Genomic DNA, 15,706 nt, shown 5'->3' with positions numbered 1-15,706 from the left:
GCTTTGTATATTTTTATTTTTTACATCAATAACATTTCTTAGCACTGTGATATTATACAGCAGAGACAGAGCTAAAGCAATCAAGCCACAGTATATATTGACGAAAATGTTACTAAAACACCTTTCTTAAGGGAAGGAGAGATTGCAGAGGAAAACATAACACAGAGCCACGAAAGAGAAGGACTAGAAGGACTCAAAAGTACAAGGACCAAATGACACGTACAGTAATTTAGAATTCAACTTAACATCTTCCATCAAGGTAGCCAACTAATGCAATTTGAAAACAGTAGTACAACAGTGAGCGAAATAAAGTGAAATAAAATCTTCCCACCTGCTGTGAGAAAGATAATTTCTCACCTTAAATTTATTGTAAGAAAGGGTATTTCCCACCTTAACTTTATGGTGTGTAATTAGCAGCAGAACAGAAAGCATTTCTAAATATTTATAAAAGACTTGTTTAGTTCTGGAGACAAGCCACATCCAAAATCCACTTAGAATCTATCTTTATGAGCACTTTAACTTATGTCAAAAATCACAAGCTGGAAATTACATATTGATTGAAATAACACAACAAATTCACTAATCAAAATAAGAACTAGCTTAAGTTGATATATACACTAGATGTTTTACCATCGCTGGATTAGCAGAAAAACCTGCAGTACTGAAAAACAGAAACAGAATATCTTGGATGGAACCTCAACTAATCTGAAAAGGACAAACTAGTTCCAAAACTGATAGGTATCACACAAGGTGATGTGTGATATTTTGTTTAATAAAAATATCAGTTTAACTGGTATATATGCCAAAGTAATATGGGCAGAGAAAGAGACTTCTATTTCGATACTGGTGTAAGTTTAGTATTAATGTTCATACTGATTCTCCAGCATAAGAAAGCAGATTAAAAGAACCTTGAGATACACAATGGACGCAACAGGATAACCTCTCTAAATTGCACTCCTGTTACAGATTGTTACCATTCCTCATAGAAATTTATCTTCTGTTAACTTTGTATATAAATAAATAAATAAATAAATACACCCAAGAAAGTCTGACAACTGTAGTAACCAGAAACTTCCCAAATACTTGCACACTGATTCTTAGATGCCTGACTTCAAAAACGTGATGCAAAGATCATGGAACTCATCTTCTGTACCTATTTTAAGCAGCCTTGCCTCCCCATTTTGGGAGGAAAGAAGGATTTTTTCTGGATTTCTTCTCACTTGGTGTTTTTAACCATGTGTCTGAAGCCCACACTGCATGATAAAGCCACCAGGTGGCAGGATCACATAATGCCAAGGATGGTGTCTCACCAACCACTCTAGACCGCTGACCCCACAACGAAAGAGGTCCAGCTCCAAAAGAAGCTGTGCAACCCACCCAACACAGAGCACAAAACCACCTGTCTAAAATGAACCTGAAAACATGTAGCACTCCAACCACCTTCACAAAAAGAGGAAGAAATTATTAACCAAAGAGAAATACACCTTAGGGAATATGATTGCTCATATATCTGAATTCTTCAACATGTTTTCCTTTCCCCACAATCGACTCCAGCTCCAGGCACTGTTTTATTATTTCACCATCTCCTTTGAACAACAAGTCACAATAGCAGTCACTGTTTTGTTATACATGATGAAGAATAGGCGCATACTGGCATTTGAGTTTTCATTATTTATTAACTCATGTGGACATCTGTGAGCTTATGCCTAGCGATAAGATACAGACTGACAAAAATAAAGTTTTGTAGGATGCCATAAATAAGGCATTGAGGCAGTGACAGAAAATGGCATTTATATATATTTGTGGTTCTTGCCCCTCTTAGACAAGCTAAAATTTTTCCACAACACTAAATGTTGCCAAATGTTTCAAATTGGAAAACATGTATCAAGAAGTATCAACACCTGCAAAATATTTTAAATGCCTTTCCTCAGGAGCTTATCCTTTCATAAGAACAAAAAAAAATACATATACAAATAAACTATTATTTTAGGATTTAGAGAAAAACACACCTATGAATTGATGTATTGCCATTAATCCTTGAAACCCACCAGGATTTGCCAACTCTCCAGTTCTTAGCTGACTCTTCAATTTCTAAAGCCACAGATCATTAGAACAGTTAGCATTTTCCAAAAGTAATGACTTTACCAGTACAAGTTGGCTATTACTGTGATTCAGGGAAATGCATGGTTTTGGCAAGGAATACATACAGCTCTACCTCATGGCCTCAATTCTTGTCATGTCTTAACTAGTTATAATATTTCCTATATACATTATTAGTTCAATTTCATTCTAATCAGAAATAGATCCAGCACTGCCACGTTAACATTGCAAAATGAATAACATACCTCTATCTGCCTTCATTCCACTCTTTACAGTACACAATCCTTAGACAGAGAAGGTAAGCAATGTCCCCCTGAACTTCAAACAGCCTACACAGATGCCAGTTGGATTGCTCAATGCCATATAATAACTCTTTTGACAAGAAAAAAGGAATGTGACAAATGACAGAATTACTGATTGCAAGAGAAAAGTTATTTGCACTGCAGTTTCTCCAAAATTTGAACACCATAGGGAAGCAATTCTGTTAGTATAAGTAGCAAATAATCAAGCACTTTCCACTGCAAATGGACAAACTGATTCTACCACGCCATATCTAGGGTCCTTTGACTGTTTAACAGCTATCAAGGAAGGCTATAATGTTTTTACAAGCTTTTGGAGCTGTCTTCACGGAAGACAAAGCCAAGAAAAAAACAAAACAAAACAAAACAAAACAAAAACAAAAAAAAAACCAAACAAAAAAAACAAACAACACCAAAAAAACCCCCCACAACTTTAAGTGCCAATTCACAACACCTTTCTAAGACAGTATAGTTTGTTCTTCAAGGCAATCTCAGTAAGTACTACTATTTTTCTGCCATATCTGATGAACAAAAAGTTTTCTAGCCTCATTACAAGGAATAAAGAATGCCACCATCATTCCAGTACTTCCTAGGAAGCATATTGAGTTCCATCATGCAATTTCCTTCACCTGATATTTTCTTTGACAATCTATTCATCTGCTAATGTTCTTCCATCTATTCCTACCTACTACTACAAAACATAGATCGGTGTATCATTTATAACAGGGGAAGCTATTTGTTTATGCCTTTACAGGTTTCATTAAATGAAAATCAAACTGTAGTATTTCCTAAAGATACTTCTTCCCACTCCCCCATCCTGTAACAATTAATCGTTCACATTTTAGAGTACAGTCTTCAAGTACTGTCCAGTTTCTTAGAAAGGTGAAAAACTAACTGAAACACCAACAGCTGCAGTGAACTAGCCATCTTTAAGCTTGGAAATTAATATCCTGCTTTGAGGTTTTGAAGTATAAGAGGAGCAAAGCAGATGTTACAAAAAAAAAAAAAAAAAAAAAAACAGATTAAGAGAATCTATTCACCAAGAAAGTATGAGCAAAAATCTAGCCATGCTGAAGTAGATCACCTGATACACCACTAAAGAGAACACTTATAATTGATTTTGCTTCTTATTATAAATGAACGATTGAATTTTTACTATCAATTTGAAAGGCTCCAAAGAGAAAGAATATTGCCTTGAATACCAGTTCCATCCAGGAAAAATTGACAAAGCAATTACTAGATTCATCTTTCAAAGGAATTCTTGAAGTATTTTGCGAATTACAGAGCCTCCAAATAATATACCACTTTCCACCTATAGCTAGGTCTCCCATTTCATCAGAATGTATGTCCAGGTATTGTATTATTAACTGGTATTGTATTTTAGAACAGAAAGAACTCTAGCAATTCGCAGCCCTATTTCTACTCTTTCTTGCTGAATTCCTAGAGAAATAGGCGTAAGACCAAAATTATTATTAAAAAAAATAAAATAAAAAGTAAAAAACCACACATACAAACAAACCAAAACCAAACAAACCACCTGCAGGTTCACTGACACTAAAAGGCTACTCAAACTATGGCAATAAAAGGTACCTTTGTTTCCTTCTCACCTGCTCACAGGGGAGGGCAATCCATTAGTAAAAATAAATTATATTTGTGATTTAGTTTGTCTTACAGGAATAGAATGAACCTAGTAAGATTTACACAAGCTGCAATACGCTACTGCTTATTTTGGCACATTCAGTGATACCTTGCAGAGATTAAAAAAAAAAGTTAGAATAATTCCCAGAAAATTATTTGCAGTTTTCTGAAAATTTCTTTCTTTGAACTTAAATATTTGTTTTGCCTTTTTGAACACCAGAAGAACGAGTATAGAAATAACACTTTGTGGAAAGACTATATATTAAGAAAAAAATCCAAATTCCTACAGTTGGACAACATACAACATATGAAGTGTAGAAGATTATGAAAATTTTTCAATGGAACTAAGAAAGCTCACTACTGTCAAAGAAATCTCAGCATTTGGGAAGAAAGAAAAAGAAAAAAAAAAAACAACAAAAACAAAACACACACACTATACACAAAAAAAAACACAAGCATTTGAATATAGTCAAGCAAAATCCAAGCTAATTTGTCAACATAGCCAGAACCTGTAAACATTTTAAGTATGAAGGATCTACAAGTTGTTCATAAGATCCATAGGTAAATCTCTTGCAAAGCTATGTAAGTGAAGAATTAGGCGGGATATTATTTTATAGGATGATCCATTTCTTTACTGCCTCAACATATTTAAGTTACAATCCACAGAACCTTTGTATTTATATGGTAGAGCCCAATAAGAAGGCTAGCTATATGGCAGTTATTAAAAGTACTCTTTGTAATCAGAAAGTTCTTATTTATGTTTAAAGAAGTCAAACTAATAGCTAAATAACATACTCTCATCATAAATGGAAAAAAAAAAAAAAAGGCAAAAGTTGTTAAATGGGGTACCTGCACTCATACAGGACTTAGTAACAGATATAGCTTAAATGATCTAAGTGCCAACTATGCTTTCCAAATCCACACTCCTAGTAAAAAAAATCTGTTCAGCAAACATAGTACTTGTGTTTACTAATGATCTACTACACTTTCAAATACTTCCATTTAAAAAAAAAAAAAAAAGAATCTTCCTTATGTTTCCAGTCATGTTCTTAGTGGGCCTCATATAATGTCTACCAGAATAAGAACAAGAAAAGCAAGATCTACAGCTGAGTATTCATACAAGTGACCTGAAGGTAGGTGGGGAAGAGGTAGAAATTACCCCAAAAAGTCCTCTTTTATTAAAAAAAAAAAAAGTAATAAATTAAAAAGTTAACATGGGATTTTTCTGATGTCAAGATAAACTTCTGTTAATTTTAAATTGCTCTTTCTACTAAATAATTATTCCATAGGCATTTGGAAGACATAAACAGCTGTGTATCTAGGTGGCAGTTCTAACAAGAAAAAGAAAATCTTAAAAGGTGAATTTCCCTCCAGGAGAATGAATTGCAACAATTAGTTTCCACAGAACTTTTCTGTGATCATGCTCACTAGAAATTTAAACACACAAAAAATTAGTTGGAAGTTACCTGGATATTAAGAAATCGTTTGGACATCCATTAAAAAAAAAAAAAAAGCAAGCCTTTTTAAACTGTGTGAAGCAAGCAGTGTTGTTTGTTATGTTTGGGGGGATTTTCTTGTGGGTTTTTGTTGGTTTGTTTTGTTTTCTTCCCTGACTTTATCCTTAAGGATCATGAATTGAGAAAAGTTCAAATTTGAACCTCATCCAAAATATGAAAAACAAACCTAGTAAAGGAGCGGAGCATATGTCTGAGTACAAACCCAAGAAGTAGAAAATTTCTTTTTCCTTTAAACTGGGGGCACACTCTTAAGCAAATGGACAAGGATTACTGATAGCAATCAACATCTCCATGAATCTTAAAGGGGCTGCAATCAGCTGATGAGGCCTCATTGAGTTCTCAAAAAATTTTCATGAATTAGCCATGAACAGAAACTTTTAGGAGATGGTAAAGAGTAGGCTCTACTAAAGAATATTACCACACTGAGGTACAGGACTGAGGAGAAGCATTTTGTCTGGGGAGCATTTCTGAGGCGCTTACCTCCTTTGAAGTCTCTTGGCGTCAGGATGAATGCTAGCTGTCCTCGGGCTGCCATCCCTTTGAGGGGAGGGAGATACAGATGAGCCCAAAGGTTCTCTTCTAAACACAAGTCCTTACTGCAAGCTGGCCAAAAGGTCCCTGCAATCAAAGAAATCATTGTGGTTTTGCATGTGGCGCATTTATGTCCTTTAATCAAGGTTTGTCAGCCATCTAACATGTTCAACCACAAAGAAAAAAATAAACGCATCTGCTGTGTAGCCAACGCAGAACAGAGACTAAGGAAAGTGAAGAATTGTTCTCGCCAGTTTGGACACTATGAACTCCATGAAAAACACAGGCAACATGATATTTCAGACTAAGCAGAACCACCTCAGTGTACAGTATTTTATGCATGTATATATGTATTAAAAACTATTTGCCTTTGGAATCATTTTCCAACACTCTGAAATTCCTGCTTCCTTCAGATCTCAAGAAAAAAAATCACATTTTCTTTTATAGACATAATATTAGCCGATATATTCTACAATCTAATGCAGCAGTCACTCTTCAACAATTACCTCTTGCAATTACCCCAGTAGTATACAATTAATCCTTAAATCCATTCTTTTTGCCATAAGCTAGTTTTAACAGACCTTGCAGAGCCACTTGCTAGGAAAAAAAAAACAACAATGAAAGATCTGTCACAATACTGATAAAAGATTCCTTCTGCAGAACATTTAGCAGACTTTGGTGTTTGCATGCCAACATGCTAGAGCCACGAGGTCCATGTTTTTCTTAGCATGAGTCATCTCTAACAGTGTCCATATTCACAGCCTCTTTGGCACATTTCCTGGGCACATGCCCTTCTGCCATAGAAATGAATCCTTACAGCCCTGCTGTCACAAGCCTAGGCATTTCATATTAAGAACATAATTTCTCAGATCTTCAAACTACTGGGCAATCTTGGTTTATAACTCTTCTACCAAACCATATTATAGTAGAAGCAAACAGACATATTTCTTGTATTTGCTACAAAACCAGTTCCTAGCTAGTAAACACAAGAAACTTATACAACAACTGAGTAACTGTAGACATTTCACTTCCTAAAGGAGCTGGTAATCACTTCTTTGGAACATAAGTGTGCACAACTCCATACTCTTTCTCTTCCCACCTGCCTATTTTGCCTCTTCTCACTTCAAAAAACAGCAGTGGGGGAGTGAAAAATCTTGTCCCTTACAACCACTATCCTTTTAACTGTTTTTTATTACCTAGTGGGGCTGACAGTAGTCAAACCCCCTTCCCTGTCCACCAGGCAAATAACTATTTCATAACCACACTTTTTCAGCTGTTACCTTATGGGGAAAAAAAAACCCAAAACCAACAACAACAATAACAACAAAAACCCAAACAAACAAACAAAGAAAAACCAAAACAAAAAACCAAAAACACCACAAAAATTAACCACAATCTGTGGCAGATCTCTTCCCAGGAAATCCATTTAAAAAGAGGCACATGAAGATTAATGAGTGACTTATGTGGTTCTATGACAATCCCAGTATTTCATCTATTCACCTCTTATCAATAGTTACCGAGAAGGCAAGAAACACAAAAATGTAACTCATCATCAAAGCTTCATAAAGAACCGGATTTCATTGAGAGATATGTCAAATGGTTATTGATAAACTAAATAAAGTCACAAAATGGGAAATGGAAAGCAAATGTAAATCAGCATTAGTTCACAGAATTCATTCATCCAGATAAATTGCATTACAACACGAGCAGAACTAACAAATCTTCCATCCAATGAATACTGAGATTAGTATTATTTTTCAACAAAATGTCAAACTACTTGTACCTACCTATCTTAAACCTGTTTCACTGAAGTAGGTCACGTCAATAACACTTGTGGGTTTTATTAGTTACTTCCCTCTCTAGATCAGAAACAAACTTCCAACAGCAAATACAAGGTACAAGAACCCCTTCACCTCCATTGTCTGAAAAACAACTGCTCTAATGTTTCTACCTGTTTCTGCTTACCCATTACAATAAATTAAATTCAAAATTAAAGGTACAACTCAGATTTCCTTCTTCATGCAAATATCAATCCACTCACAAGTTTAATCCTTTTTTTACTACGTGTGTATACAACTTCCAAGATCTTTTGCATCCCTGCTCTTGCAGCCTGTAAATCTTCACTCCTCTTTTCCCTTCACATTTTACATTCACATTGCTATTAAATCCCACTGCTTCCTTTACAGAATATTCATAGGCAAATTCTTCTTCAAAACTCTTACATTTTATATATCGGCCCTAGAATTGCACAGGATTGTCACCAGGGTTCAGCCCAACTCATTGCTTCAATCCCTGCAAAATATAATTTTCTCCTCTTAGTATTTTGAAATTTTTCTCTTTACAACTCTTCACCTGACCACTGATTACTGCTAAAAACACTTTCTATTCACATCCTTCATTTCCATTCTGCCTTCCTTCCCTATCATTTTGTTTCCTTCTTACAAATTGCTATTTCAAGGAACTGTAAAAGGAAGCAGAGAGGGAGAAAGGCTCAGTATCACCAAACGATGATTTTTATCCCACCTGTTATGCAATAGCTTACAAATTTAGTAGTATAATGAAAAAAAACTAAATGGAAAGAACCTAAAGAACTTGGTTGAAAACACTGGCTTTTTAGGCCATCACAACAAGCACAACACAAACATATTCCTTCCAATAAGCGGTATTTTACATCGAGCTTTCTACATTTTGATTTAAAACAAGATCAGAATAACATGACACTATTAAATACCTAAACTTTAGGCGATACAAAATATAATTGCTAGGAACTCTCAGTTTTCTTTGAGATCTACTAGTGGTGCTTCCCAATATTGATATGGTCATAGAGTAAGAATTATACAGCCATAAAAGACTAACAGCGCAGAACTGATTATACTGATAAACATGAAAGTACTTGAAGTCACCACTGCTTACTAGGCAGTCATTCGCAGATTCACAAAAACAGAACAATATGATGCAGATTCCAGAAAGTCATAATAGTCCCTTGGACTGCTAAAGGAAAGCAGGTAAATAAAAAGTTTCTAAAGTTACAATTCAAAACAATATCTTTGAATAAGGGCAATGCAAACAAGCAACTCTTTTCTCATTAGCTAATGACTACAGGGAAAGACACAAGTAGTAAAGACTATGGGCAACAAAGGTTCAGAGTTGCAAGGTAACCACCTCTTAAACTAAGAAGGGACTGAGCTATTTAAAACATGAAAACAGGGCCTCACAGCAAAACTAACTGTGCTAGAGATAGACAGAGTTCATCGGTTCTTTCTCACCCATTCACTTTTGTTTTATTTATGTCCACTAGGGGCTGTATCAATGGAAGCTTTCAGCTTGTTTTTTAAATCACTAGACTGACTAGATCTGAAAGCCTAGCCAAACCATGACAGAAACTCTATTGCTATCTTTTTGAGGGCTGGACAGCCAGAAACGAGTTTTACACTTACTACAGACAAATGAAGGCACTACCTGCTCAGCTCCTCTGTAGGCTAGTGCTGCCATTAAGAACAGATGGGGGTCTCAGGGATGTCAGAAGAAAAGTAAGCCTGCCACCAGAATAGGGACTGCCTCACAGGAAGCTGTGCCTCATTTTCTTCCCAACACTGTCACAATGAGAGAGAATTTGCAGTCTCAGCTCCCTTCTGATTTCAGCTGCAGGTATTCCTACAGAACAAGGCAATTCCATCTGGCTTTGGTCAAGAGAACAGAAAAGGCACTCCATCACCTCAATCCCTCACAAAATGCAATCATGACAACATAGCTGCAGTTGTAGTAAGCAAAATGAGATATGTCTTTTTTTTCATATAAGTGTGCCTAGCCCCCATCCAAAGTTCAGAGACCGTGGTTGGCAAAAGTCAAGTATGAAAGGGCACTAGCTCCTGTTGTGGGGCTGGGCAGACGATGCAATGATGGAACATCAAGAAACTACTGACACATTTCACTTCTCCCTGTGCTGAGGTAGCAGTCTTCGTTGCAGTGGATTGTACAGTCCTAATGTTAAGCAGGAAAATCTCTGCTCTGCTCTCCCACCCTGACAAGCACGATGTAACCTGCCACAGGCTGCATGCTCTATCAAATTATGACGGAAATGTATGAAGTCCATTAACTTCTAGCTGACCCACCGCTTATGTTTAAGGCGACATCAATCCAGAGATGCTCATAAATGTTAAAGTAAACCAATTAAAGCTGTATAGCAAAAGGACATCAACTTGAAATTTCTTGAAGTCACATATAAACACTCACATTCAAAGTTACATTACCTAGATCACTATGGCAAGAATATTCAACATATCCACATTAACATCTTTAGGTTTCTTAGGGCATGAAAGCTTAGGCTTCTTTAAATTGAGCAAACACTGATTTAAAAAACAGAAAAACTGCAAGTGACATAAAATCCATTAAGTTTTCCAATATGTAAGCTACCTTCCCTTTAAAAAAAGTGTGTGTGATTACCAGATGAAATGAGTTTAGCTTGACCACTCAGCAATTACTTCTTGTAGTATTTTGGCAGAAGGGATTAGAAAGCACTGAACTATCAGCAGTTAAACATGGAAAAGCTTTCATATACACACACCAAACCATCTCCAAACCTTCTCTCGGACAAACAAAACCGAGCCTGAATTTCAGAGTCTTTCTCTGGAACACAGGCTTTCCAAACCTCACACTGTTCCTCAGTCTCTTTACTAAATACATTGTAGTTTTCCAGCCACACTGTGAACAGGTCATATTATTCCCAGCATAGCCTCACTGATGCCATGTACACCAAAGGCCTATCCAATAAAAGATTTATTTTGGCTCAGCCATCGCATTACTTACCAATCTCATGTTCAACCGATTACCTAAAATAAACTATACATTACTTTCAGAATCGCTGCTTTTCAAAAATAAATATTTTCAGACTTCATTTGCCTGAACTTGTTCTAAAGAGCTCAGTTAATCAAGCTTCAGAGAAATGGAATATTATTTTTTTCATGAGGGTATATTGTGTCATTCATAAAATTTAACAAGAAGTTATTTTCTGTTTTCTTGCAGTCTGTATAAACACCAGGTTGACTTACAGCAGTAGGTATATTATATCCCAGACACGGAAAAAAAACCCATACAGGTATAAAGACTAAAATGAAAATTACCAGCAGCTATCCTTTATGAACCTTATTAGCATCAGTTCTTCTTATAAACTTTTTTAAAAGAATCCTTAAAATCCTTTTACAAAAAAAAAAAAAGGAAGTCATCTGCATAAAAGAGGAGGAAAATAAACCAGAAGTCTGATTCTCATTGGGTCAAGAAGTTTAAACAGTTCCAAAGAGTGTATCTCAAAAGCTACAAAGCATGCTAGAAAAACAGATCTGAAGGATGACAAAACATGAGCTTAGACAGTAACATTTTTTTAAAAACATACTACAAGACTAGCTCAAAACTAGATCAATATCACTAGTGCCTAATTGTACTGGATGCTGAAACTACTTGGTGATCATTTGTTCTATCATTATATTCACATGTACAGAAGTCTAAGACAGGGAATTTAAATACTTCTTAATGCATAAATACATTTATAAACACATTGCTCTCAGCTTTTATCCATATACATATATCAGCCTCACCCCTGACAGTGACATACATGTATACAAAAAAAGCCAAGAAATTTTATACTTCAGCCATTTAAAGACAAAGACAAATTAATTTCCTCTTATATATTTCTAAATAATAACCCAACTAAAAAAAAAAAAAAAAAAAAAAAAGAAAATGTTACAAAGTTGTAATAAACCAGGGATTAAAATTATTAACAAAAATGAACAAACATTATCAGAGAGGCATCTGAATCTCGGAAATAAAATAGATTCCAAACAACTTGGCCTAAAAAGGGCAAGAGAAACAACTTCAGAACAAAATCTAACTCTGCTCTTGAAAAATGGGTAAAGCAAAGTAAGATTCAAAAAGCAGAGCTGACAGGCTCCTAGACAGAAAAACTTTGAGAATAAATAGGATAGCAATATGTTTAAAGAGTTACAGTACAGCAAAACTCAGAAGAGACGGCAAACAACTTTAGACAAATTTATAAGTAAAAAATAAATAAATCTGACAAGAAACACAAATAATTCCAATTCCATTACAAAGGAGGCAGCAGATGCTGTTATGTAAAATCTAAAGAAGTAAAAAGGCCCAGAGAAGTTTCATGAATTATTTTATAAGGATCTAAAAAGAACTATAATTCTTCTACCCATGAGGCATTTAATCAGATCATAGATGTAGCAGATGAACCTTTCATTTGGAAGACAGCAAGGATAGATATGGCTCCTAGAACAGAGGGAGACAGTGGCATCACTACCTATTTTGTTAAGCCTCCTTCTTTAAGTAACCCTGACATAGTTTTTTAACACACCATGGCACAGAAGGAATGGCAATTCCTTTAGATACATGCACCCAATACAATGTCCCTGAGATTAGCTTTAAAGGCAACATTCTAGCTACTTAGTATGTGCTGCAGCAGATAAAAGTTCTTTGTTCCAATAGAATGGGAACATGAAGACATCATATTCAAAAATGTGGCTTCAGAAAAGAGTACTTGCATTTTTGTTTTATGTAAAGACCTCTAGGTTTCTTATAAACAGATGTTCCACAAATTCATTTATATTCAAGATGGCAACCTAAACTGGTTCGCTACTGTTTACTGCTCTATTGGAATGAACTCTGACCACAGCTATTACACACAAACCTCCAATAACAGATGTAAAGAACGAAGTCTAGGTCAGGGGTGTCAAACTTATTTTCACCAGGGGGCACATCAGCCTGGTCGTTGCCTCCAAAGGGCCAAATGTAATTTTAGGACTGTATAAATGCAACTACTCCTATAGTTATACAGTCCTAAAATTAAATCCGGCCTTTAAAGGCAACCGCCAGGGTGATGTTGTCTCTGGTGAAAATGAGTTTGACACCCCTGGAAGACTTGTTCTACACAAGCAATTTTTTTATTTAAGACTAACTGTGTTAAAGCAGTAACACCTCACACAAACAGATATAGCTTAGTCTCTGGATATGAAAAAATTGCTATAAAGCAAACACATTCCTAAGTTAGGATTTAGAAAAAAAAAATAGCGTAAGAAAATTTAATAAGACATTTGGGTATATCACCCTACTCTAAAAAGTAGCTAATTTTTTTTTTTTTTTTAATGTAAATCTCTAGGACAACGTAACTGTCATTCACTCATTAAATGATAATACTCATTCCAAGTTGTACTTCCATGTATGTCATGCAGAAGACAACAAGAGCTTGATGAGCTATTCTCACAAACATCATCTGAAGACAGTAAGAGACCTCAGGAAAGTACAGCAGTATTGCATAATCTTTCTAAAATTTCAAGCAACAGGCCCCCTTAACACACTGGTGTGTATAACCACATATCTTAATTTAAGCAGGTGTGGAATAACAAAGAATGAAAAACAATACCAGGATTTCTCAAAGACAGATGATTCAGATGTACCAACAAACAAAACAAATCAACCCAACCCCAAAACATTCTGCCTTCCTGGAGAATCTTCAAAAATATAAAAGTCTTCATAGCAATAACCATTAACCACCTTTGCTGACAATACAGAATGCCTCTTAAAATCTGTCAAATATTTTAAAGGATATCAGAGCAGGTATTCTGCAATTATATAAAATTGTTCTAGAAAGGGACGTGAAATATTAATCATCAGGTCTGCAGTGTCCCAAATGGGAGAGAAATCTTTATTCTCCAGTTTCTTGAAACTTGTTACAACAAAATAAATATCAAAAAAGTTCTCATAGAAGATATTTACTCCTACTTAACAACTGACATGTGAATACTTAGGAAAAAGGTTATTACATAGTAAGAGACACCTCTTCAGCCCACAAAAGGATATGTAAGAAATCTAGTGAAATGAAGACTGATCTAGAGCCAGAAGCAAAAAGCAAAAAATGAGACTGAAATTGTTATTGGAATTGCTATTTGTCTGCCAAAAATAATCTCTAGAAACCCAATTTAAGAGTCCTCTATAAACAGTACCTCTTTCTATCCAAGATCCACCAGCACACAGCACATTGTACAGGCTTTGCAGAATAATAATTGCTGCAGTGGCTGGCAATATAATTTAAGATCCTAACATTTTCTCCCTTGCTTACTTTAAATATGTTCATTCTGTGAGAAAATATTAATGTATTTCTTGTAATCAGTGCTAAACTGCTCAATCATGGAAGAAATAAAGTCACCTAATCACTCAAGACATGGAAAATTAATGTGTTGAACATTCCTGGTGATGGATTATCACATTTTCTGAAATAGAGTTCAAAGACAGTCAGAACCTTAGAACTACATATGGCAGTCCTGGCTTGCAAATACAACAAAGACCTGCAGTAAATAAAACTAGATTCCTAGCCAAAAATATTAACCAATTCCTTTAAACAACAATATGGCCCTTTTAAAGTGTCTGTGCATGTGTATAGATATACGATGGCACATTATTACCATCCAATAACAAGACCTGATCCTTAGTTTAGAAACCTAATAGAACTGCAAAATGTTTCCTTTGTAAAGATTCTGTCACTTCAGCATCACCTAATAAACACCACATATAAATTTTTAATGGCATAAAGAAATAAGCTTTTTGTCTTGAAGATCAAAAGTTCTGTAGTACCAGGTGTTTTGCAAAACATACAATCACACAAAACAGAAGTAATGAAAAAACATTAACAGCTCTACATTCTATTAGCTGTAGAAAGACCTGTACTTTCCTCCAAAAGTAATTGAGTCATACAAGAGCTTCTAAGAGTACAGTGTTTTACAAATTGATGCAAGTTGGAAAATACACAGGCTACTGCACTTGACAGAAGTGACGTGAAAGCTCTAAGTATTTTCAGAGGGTCCTCCGCACAACAATAAGCACAAATATCACTAATGACACTTCCATCCAGCCAACCCATTCAGGCTACCAAGCCATACAGTCTCCTCTCTCCTTCAGTTAGCAAAAGCAACAGTTGCCACACTACCTGCACAAAATGTTGGCATTCACTCAGTTCAAATTTGGACACTGGATTCTCTTTTTCAGACACATTGCTATTATACATTTTTAAAACTATTAAGTTGCATTCCCCAGCTTCTACTTCTGTTGTGTTCCATTTCACTTGTCCTATAAGATCTTACTGTTCCTTCTCTAAAATGAACAGATTTGAAGCAGAGAGGCAGTCCAGGAGATAAATCCCACTTTTGCCTTTTTGCCACACTTCACTTAACTACCAAACCTAGACTGAAAAATTTCAGAAGAAATAATAAAAGCCATGATGAAAAATGTATCCAATTTACTGCGCTAAATTATGTGCCTCCTGATGCTGCTGAGATGCAAACTATACATAAGTTCTAAGTTCAGTACTGGTGGCAAGTTCTCTGGTCTGAAACCATTCACAAAGCCTTCAGTGATAAGCTGTCCAAGCAAACTGTTTCAGAGCACAAGGAAGAAAGGAAAAACTGTCCCCTCAGTAATGCACCTCCTGGATTCAGAAAAAGTCTTTCTTTCCTTGGAAGCTAAGTGGCAGTCTCAGAAATCCAGAGATAAAACAGGGTCCCCTTTTAGAACCTCAGTGTCTTTGCTAATGAAGTCAAATGCTTCCAGAAAAGC

At 35.6% G+C, this 15,706-nt stretch overlaps 1 protein-coding gene across 3 annotated transcripts in view; it reads right to left on the bottom strand.

Moving 5' to 3' along the window:
* The window catches only part of STK24 (serine/threonine kinase 24), a 57,029-nt gene that overhangs the window by 26,956 nt on the left and 14,367 nt on the right, over positions 1-15,706 (bottom strand). For 2 of the 3 annotated variants that reach the window (XM_082075993.1, XM_082075992.1), the window contains one exon: positions 6,035-6,172. The exons of the other annotated variant lie outside the window; for it this stretch is intronic. The gene's annotated coding sequence lies outside the window, so the exon portion shown is untranslated. The remainder of the gene's footprint in view (positions 1-6,034; positions 6,173-15,706) is intronic. 3 annotated transcript variants of the gene reach the window in all.

This window comes from Streptopelia decaocto (assembly GCF_964273445.1).
Source record: "Streptopelia decaocto genome assembly, chromosome: 1".
NCBI classification, from domain to species: domain Eukaryota; kingdom Metazoa; phylum Chordata; class Aves; order Columbiformes; family Columbidae; genus Streptopelia; species Streptopelia decaocto.
Note: the sequence above shows the minus strand (reverse complement) of the source record. Positions and strands in the feature narration are given on the sequence as shown.